General features: G+C 41.9%; 1 pseudogene; it reads right to left on the bottom strand.

Moving 5' to 3' along the window:
• Nucleotides 1–4,942: 4,942 nt before the first annotated feature.
• LOC119300524 lies at nt 4,943–9,158 on the bottom strand (annotated as a pseudogene).

Genomic DNA, 9,158 nt, shown 5'->3' with positions numbered 1-9,158 from the left:
GGCCATCAGAAATAGTGCATTCTAAGCATCAGATGTTACCTAGCAGGAAAAAATAATCCGTTCGACAACAAACAATGCCTAGATTGCATCAAACCAAACCCATGCATAAAAAGGTTAACAGAAAGCAAGCCGAAGGCTTGTTACCTCAAAATCATCTCCTACATAGCTTAATATCTACAACCCATCTCCAAATGATTCCTACAATATTGCAAACCTTGCCAATTGGGCCTCATCCCCACATTCTTAAATATCTATATACGTGAATTAAGCTCAGTTGGTTTGAGCACACAACTGTAATATGATACAATGCATAGCAAGATAGAACAAAAAATGTCAAAAAGGCATAATAAACTTGCAAAGAGGCTACCAACATAACAATAGGGATTCCTTTCTACCAAAAGAAAAAGCAGCAAGCTGCACCTTGCTCCATGAAAATTAGGGCACATAATGGTCTAGGAACCTGATTCGTACCTACGGCAGGCTATCATCAACAGGAGCAGTGGGTACCTCGACGTTGGTCTCTCTAGAGCTGTTGCACACACACACTGACCTATATGTCAAGCTACAGAAAAAATGGATCAGACCAGAGAGAGACGGAGGAAATGGGGAAGTGGAGAGGGCACTCAACTCTACCTTTGCACGACGGATGCGTGGCGTCTCACCTCGGGCCATCTTTTTCCTGAAGCGCACGAACTCGAGGACGATGATTCGGCGCTCCTCCAGTCGACGACGACGCCTCCAAGCAGAGCAGCAGCGCGAGTGGCAACCGGCAGACTTCACATTTCTTAGTGTATGGAACAGGGTGACGCTGCAGCGAGGGAGCAAACGAAGATATATGGTGTGGGTATGCAGTTGCTTATATCTAATTAGGAAGACCGAAAGATAGTGCCATCCTCATTTCGGCCCGGAAAATCATAGAAAATCCATACGGACTCGAAACGCGACAAATTTTTGCGTGCATGCCCTGCATGGTCACTGTGGCCCGTGAAAAAAAATTGGGCACAAAACATGTTTGTTTTTCGTGCAAAGTTTATAAAAATACACTAAATGACAAAATTATACAAATAAATAAATACATATTCAATATTGTAGACTGGCCGTCGCCCACTTAATAATCGCCGCGGGCCCGACGCAGCAAAATATCTGCACGAGCCGTCGCTATCCGAGGGAATATTCCCGACAAACACGCACGTCGCCCAATCATGTCGCGCATGCCCTTTTTGCGTCGTACGTGCCGATGACGTGCCCGATCTGATCCCCGTCGCCCGCCGCCGCCCACACTATCGTTCCCCGCCCGACAGCGTCGCACCGCCGTCAGCCCGCACTAGTCGACATCACCACCCGCCGTCAGTGCCGGTCGTCAACGCCCGTCGTCACCCAGCAATAGTCGACGTCACCACCCTCCGTCAGCGCCGGTCGTCAATGGCCGACGTCATCACTCGCCGTTAGCGCCGGTTGTGAACACGCCGTCAGACGCCGCCGTCAGCCGCTGTGATCGCCATCGCCCGCTGTAGTCGCCGTCGGGCAGGTATATATTTTAAAATTTTCAACATTATATAACACATTAGCAGCATGCAACGTCACATAGATATTTTTATATGCAGTATGGACATCGATGGTGTGATTGCATGTTCTGTAGAAAAATGGGTTACTCTTGTTAATAAGTTAACATCAAGTCAGCGATTTACGTTTTATGAAACGGAGATGGAGGGCATGTTACGAATACCTTCGGTCAAGATGCGTGATAATTTGCTTGCGCTTATGATTCAAGGTTACAATCTTAGTAGTAAAAAATTCATGGTGCAAGAGGCAGCCAAAAAAAAAGGGTTGATTTCACTGAGGCCTGATGATGTGTTTGCCATATTTGGTTTGAAGAATGAAGGAGTTGATGTTTCTAGTTTTTTGAGTATGGACGAAGGCAAAGCAATAAAAAAATTCTAGCTAGTTTTGTTAACAAGAAGAATGGTAAAACATTGATTGATGATCTTATTGACAAGATTGGGAGAAATAAAAACGCGGACGATGAATTTGTTCGGATGGCGTTTCTCGTCCTGTTAGGGACTATAATTGCACCAGTGTCTGATGAGTACATTCCGAAGAATTATTATGCACTAGTGCAAGATGTCAGGCAGATAAAAAAGTTCAACTGGAACGCATTCACTTTGCGGTTTTGTTTGTCGGAGATTGGTACGGTCTTGCAGCCCGGTCGTGTTAGGGAATGGCCACGTGGCAACCTAGCACTTCTGCAGGTATGATTTATTTTTTAAATTGAATAGTTGTATTATGTAATAATAGTGTAACACATGCTAAATGATTGTTTGTTTGTTTTGCAGTATCTATATTGGGAGAAGGTGCAGCCAAGCACCGGTCCACAGTATGATCCTTTAGCGTTGTTGAGCCCCTTGATGAGGAATTGGACAGAAGCGACAGCGCAGAAAAGAGACAAGTACGACTTTCAAAATGGTCGTGGTGTTGGAATGGTAATACGTTAAATATTTATTTTTCCATTTAAAGTCCACAATTAATTATTAATTAAATATGATTGTATGATTCTTTATGTTGTAGATCGATGACACCATTACTGAAGAGTACCGCTTAAACAAAATTAGAATGGAACAGGCTGAAAAGAACAAGAAATCCAGTACGAGAAAGTGTAAGATTACTGGAAGGAGAACAGGCGTGAGTATATCTGATGCTTCAGCTACCCAGAACCCTATTATGGATCGGATTTTGACTGAGCTGAAGCACATTCGTAAGGATATGCTTCGTATGCCAGAGCTATGCGCACAGGTACAAGTTTTCTGATTTTGTCGTTCACAATGGTTTTCGATGTGTCACATAACTAATTACAACTAATTTTTGATCACAGAGGGTCATAGAGAAATTGAACAAAAGCGCTGTATTTTACAAAGCCGGTGATAGTGAAAAAGAAGAAGAGAATGAGTATGGTGAAAATAGTGAAAGTAGAAACTATGGTGGAAAACCTCGTAAGGAATTTGTATATAATCCTGACGTGGACAATTTCAAAACACCGGGAAAAAAGAATGTGCAAGAGGATGATGAAGATGATATTAATGATTCTGAAGAGAAGACACCTTATTCTTGCACACCTGAATATTTCGATAGTTTCAAGGGTGATGAAGAAGATCCTATCGAAGTTCCTGAGGTATCTGATGAGAAATCTGTTACATCTTTAGGAACAGATGAAATCGCATCACGTGGATCGGTAGATTGTATTGGAGAAGACGAGGTACATGAGACGGTTGTAAGGAAACGGAAGCGGAGACGATCAAACCTTATAAAGTCTCCTTATATTCCAGTTATACCTACAAAGCGTTCAGCAAAAGCAAGTGAGTTTTATCATATTATTTTCGAGCTGAAATTACTACTTATCATTGAATTATTAACATATTATCGTCATGTATTGCAGAACTATTCGAGAAAGAATTCTTTGAAGAAGAATACGATGTGATTAAAGCTAGTGTTAAGTTTGTTCGTGCTTATCAGCGGTCAGCAAAACATAGAAAGAAGGAAATATTCAATGATGGCTTGTAAGATTCTTGACCATCAATGGCTAACCGGTGATGTAAGTTATTGTTCTGTTTTCTATTAGCATTCAATGCAAATTAGAATTGTTATACATCATTTAAATTATTTTCAGGTTATCAATGCTTATTCGTCGTATCTGTTGGGAGTTGTTGGTGAAGATCGTCATATAATGCCGATCTGGCTGGTCAATTGGTTACTTGAATTTAGACCAGACACCCAGGGAGGAAAAAATGACAACGAAGTTGTGGCGAAGAAGAATGGACCCTTGAATAGATGCACCGATGAGTATTTTAAAAAAGATAAGGTAAGTTCAACTGCCTTAAAGTATGCATATATGGGATATAAATAATAAGATAGTATGTGTTGATTGCATCATATTTTCGTTGTGATGCAGCTTTATATTCCTCTTAATAAGGGAAATACCCACTGGGTTTCGGTTGTCATGCATCGCCCGAAGGAAGAGTTCCAGGTTCTTGATTCTTTGATGGGACCCGAACTTGACAGTGAAATTACAGAAAAAGTTGAGGAGCTGGTACGGCATAAATTTACATGAGCATATTGAAATTATCATTTAGTAACTGAACTATGTAAATTCTTTTCGTGCTATCATGTATATGAACAGACAAATCAACTTGGATATGACATATGTGATGCGAATGCGAGCGGTGCTGTGAATTTTCCGGATGTGTCTACCTGGCCTATCAAAACGTATAACATCCCACAACAAGAAGACGGGTGAGTAAATACTTTCATATTGTTTTAATATCTTACCTCAAATGCGAACTTATGAACCGTTGTTTGTACGGACCAACAATTCATGTGGAATATTTGTTCTTCGATGCTTTCAATATTGGAACGGAGAAAAATGGACAAGCCATTTTTCTCAGGTCTGGTTTTTATTTCAAATGCTTATATTCAATTAAATTCATTATGTAATACTATTTGAATTGTACTAATATGAAGTTCCAACAAGGGTCAATTGATAAATCGAGGGACTTAATGATTGCGCAGCTTATTTTTTCGGAGAGAAATACGCTCAATGATGTGAAGGACCAAGTTACCCGGCTTGCAAAGAAGAAATAAATGTGGCAAAAATTTTGTACAAGAAAATTCTGTAGGCTCAAATAATGTTTACATTTATTTTGACTTTCATGTCTTGTGATGAAGAAGACACTACTATTTTGAATATTTAAGTCGAGAATGACATTTGGATTATTATGTTGTCTTCATGTCGTTGTCTTTACATTTGAAATCTTCGTATTTATAGTTGTGCAGTCGTCAAATTGTTTTCCTGTACTGCTGAATGTTAAAAAAAATGTACATGTATTTATTATGCACTTTAAAGCACTGTCAGCATCGCTTATTATAACACCGACGTTCTTAATTTCCTTTTCTACAAAAAAATTGCTGACAAGTGCGCCGGCCAGTCTGATGTCAGACAGGACCCACGGCACTGTTCAACAGGGCAGCGTCGAACGACGGGTAGCATAACTAATCAAAGACGGTCGACTACAAGTGCGCCGCCGGGTATATAAGCTGGTCGTCACGCGCTCCGTCGGGCGAGGTGGGACTAAAACTTAGCTATCGCAGCCGCCGTGTCTGTAGCGACGCGCGTGACTGCGTGGGCTGGCCCAATATCATTGTTTCCGCCCGCGGCGCGATGACGCCCCAAGTAGCACTCGGCGCGACGACGGCCCAAGTTCCACGCGGGGCGACTTGGAATGTTTAGTCCCACCTCGGCCGATGGAGCGCGCGACGACCGGCTTATATACCTGGCGACACATAGGCTATCGAACTCCTTTGATTGCCTCGTACTGCTGCCGTCGTCCGACTTTTCCCTGTGGGACAGTGCCGCCGGCCGACGCTACCACTGTGGGACAGTGCCGCCGGCGCACTTTTCGTGTCTTTTTTAAAATTACGGCGTTCTAAGCGACGGCGACCGTACAATGCAGAAAATATACAGTAAACAGTGACGGCAGTACTATGCAAAAATGAGCACGTCAAAATAAACAACAGCGACTTGCACAAAATTAACAGTAAAAATTAACACATCAAAATAAACAAAGTAAAACTCCTTCTTGCATTACATAGTCTGTCATCAAAACAAAATAGTCTGACATCAATGAAGTAAAATAAGTTCATATAACATATTATAACAATTATTAAAGATCAAATGTATAGAACATTAAAAAACTGTCTTCAATGAAAGGGTGGAACGATCTTCCATAGCCATCCATAATAAAACTGTCTTCAATCAAAGGGTGAACCAATCTTCCATACTCCACAAGTTAAGCAAAGTTCCTACATAACAATAAGATATGTGTTAATTCACAATGAACAAATAAATTCGGTTTGAACAATAAGATATACAATAACATAAGAAAATCATACTTAGGATTTTGAGGGCAACTGTCTTCAATCAAAGGGTGAACCAATCTTCCATACTCCACAAGTTAAGCAAAGTTCCTACATAACAATAAGATATGTGTTAATTCACAATGAACAAATAAATTCGGTTTGAACAATAAGATATACAATAACATAAGAAAATCATACTTAGGATTTTGAGGGCACGTGGACTTATAATGACCCGCAACATCGCACTGTCCACATTGACGTTTGCTTTTCTCATCAAAAGCTTTTGGTCGCCCATTTTTAGTGACACCAGGACCATCCTTACCGCGGCCTTTAACATTCTATTTTGGTGCGCCTTTGGTGTTAACTTTTGCGGGATCACGAACAAGACCATGATCTTGATTAGGCTCGAATGCATCGTCGTTCACAAACTGTACCTCCGCACCAGGCTCATCCTCCTCAGTGTAATCATTATCTATTATGTCCCTCAGAGCCGCCTTCAACTTGTCGAATAAAAATGGTTTATGGCATGCTTTATGAGTTGCTTCAGCAGATAAGATAGTCAACTCGCTATACCTAGCTTTGTCCCCTGCACCTGCCCATCCCCCACGCAAACAGATCGCTAGTTTGCTTCACAGGAAGTCCACCCCTTGCAACTTGGCTCAACCTCCGCAGTACTAAACACTTAGGTATCTCATGTAAGCGTAGCTGAATCAGAACGTGAAGAATATGTTTGCAAGGAAGTCCTTTGCGATACATGCTTCTGCAACTGCACTTCACAGTTTCTTCTCAGTTACCTGGGGTGTACTCCACAGTGAATCTGATATCTCTATTTTCCTTCCATGTCATTATGAATCTGTGAGTGTCTTCTCCTCTCAGTCTCTCAAGGACCTCTAGCTCCCATGCCTTCTTCATATCTTCCTGCAAGATACGAAAGTTTGCCGCAGTGAACTCACAGGTAGCTGATTTCTCGATATCCTTACACTCATCCAATACTGGTACTGGAACTGTCTGTGAGTTTGTGTAATCGTCATGCACCTCATTCTCACGGAGATGAACTATGCAGTTCTCATAGTGCACAATCATATCAACAATAGTCATACCGGAGTCTAGTTGCAAGTGAAGGCATGAATTCAGACTCTCACTTTGCTGGTTACTTCACATACCTAAGAAAAACCCACCTGATAGATATGATGCAGCCCAAAGCCTTTTCTTCTTGTACATCCTACGTAACCATGTCTTTGTTTTCTCCGAGTGCCATTTGGCGGTAAACGCTGCCCATCTCTCCTCAAATACCTTTTTTGAAGTGGCATAATAAAGTAGAGATGTGAACTCCTTTAGGGACTTATGATGAAGGTGTTTCTACATGTTCTTCTCAATATGCCACGAGCAAAGACAATGTCAAACCTCCGAAAGTACCTTTCTTATGGCCTTAATCATAGCTGCATCTCCATCAGTAATTACTGACCTGGGCCTCTTCTGACAGTGAGCCCTCAAAAACGTCTGAAGCAGCCAGACATATGTATCTTCCGTCTCGTCAAACACAAGAGCACAACCGAATACCGTGGTGCAACGGTGGTTGTTCAGACCGACAAAAGGTATAAATGGCATGCCATACCTATTCATCATGTATGTGCTGTCGAAGACTGTCACATCACCGTAGTCAACATAGTCTCGACGTGATTGAGAATCACACCAGAATATGTTTTTCAGCCTTCCTTCATCATCGACGGTCTGCTCAAAGAAGAAACCTGGATCTCTCTCTTTTCTGGTCATCATGATCCCAATGGCAGTGTGTGCATCACCTTGTGCAAGCAACTTCATTTTTTCTCTATAACACATGTTATAAAGCTTCTTCCTCCCAAAACTAGCATTTGCATATGACCCGTACCTACTGACGAGTTGATCCTAAATCATATGTTTCCTGATTCCAGCAGCTGCCATGGTTAAGATCTCAGCCTTTTGATATTCTTTTATCTGATTGTGAGACCGAAGAAACGTGACTTCATCCGGTCTAGCTAGAACGTGACTGTGATCATCATTGAAACTGCTGACATACCAAACATCACGCTCTTTATCATGTTTCAAAGTTATATGCGCATCGCAGAAGCAACGAGTCTCCCCTCTCAGCCTGCGGGTCCTGCCTTCCATTGTACAAAGTTTTGCCTGTCGTCTCCCAGCTCTCGCACACACATACTTTCTCAAGCGCTTAGTTGCCTCAGGACCTTTCGAATATTTCAGTGAGTCCTTTCTTACGCTGAAACCACGCTCGTAAGCATACTGATTATAGAAATGGTAAGCCTCTCCTAGTGACTTGAACGTCTTCCTCATGACCTTCCAATGCATGTCCAATGATTCCTGCTGATATTCATCAAATCCGATGTCAAAATTAAACAGATCATCACCAACATGCTCATCATTCCCGCTTGTACCATCTACATCTCCCTGTAAATTAATGCATTAAACCATTTATGTCAGTCAGTTATAATTTTAATATGTACTGTAGTGATTTAAGTTTCAAGACTTACTTTGCTGGAGTTGTCATCATGAGATGCATCAACGTGCAATTTGTCACTTTCATCATCCACAATATTCCTCACAAAGTCCCCGTCCTCGTCTATCTGCGCGCATTGCAAAAAAAACATGTAAGCGGTCATATGGTTATTATGTCATTTCTTCTCTGATTTTATTAATAACATACCCGGAGTGCACTTTCAGCAAATGAATCATCTATATCCATATCATCATCATCATTGCCATGTCGCTGCATCATGCAAAAAAATATTAAATTTTCCGTGCGGTCTATCATATGTACCCCCTCATATTTATTGTTTTATCAACATTGATCACACTTACATTGCCACTATAAGATTCATCCAAACTCATGTAGTTCTCCTCACCAGGTTCATCCATATTCCGTGACGAGGTTTCGTTGTCCTCGTCGTAATCATCGCCATCATAATCTCCCTCCTCCTCTAACTATATATAGTTAAAAAAATTGTACGATGAATCAAACGCCGTGTAACATCATCCCTAAAACAACTATCTTATCAAGCACAACAATGTCTCAAACCAACCTCTTGCCTGGCGGCGAGGATTTCAGCCAGATCCATTTCCTCCGATGACGAACGTGATGACGGCGTGATGTTGCTGGCCGGCGGAGGCAGGTGTCGACGGCGTGAGGACGATGGCTGGTCGTAGCAGGCGTAGTGCACGGAGGGAGGCGGCGACGTAGATCGCGGGTGGGAGGCCAT

The sequence above is a fragment of the Triticum dicoccoides genome, chromosome 5A (genome assembly GCF_002162155.2).
Source record: "Triticum dicoccoides isolate Atlit2015 ecotype Zavitan chromosome 5A, WEW_v2.0, whole genome shotgun sequence".
NCBI classification, from domain to species: Eukaryota; Viridiplantae; Streptophyta; class Magnoliopsida; order Poales; family Poaceae; genus Triticum; species Triticum dicoccoides.
This window is presented reverse-complemented; position numbering and strand designations above follow the sequence as displayed.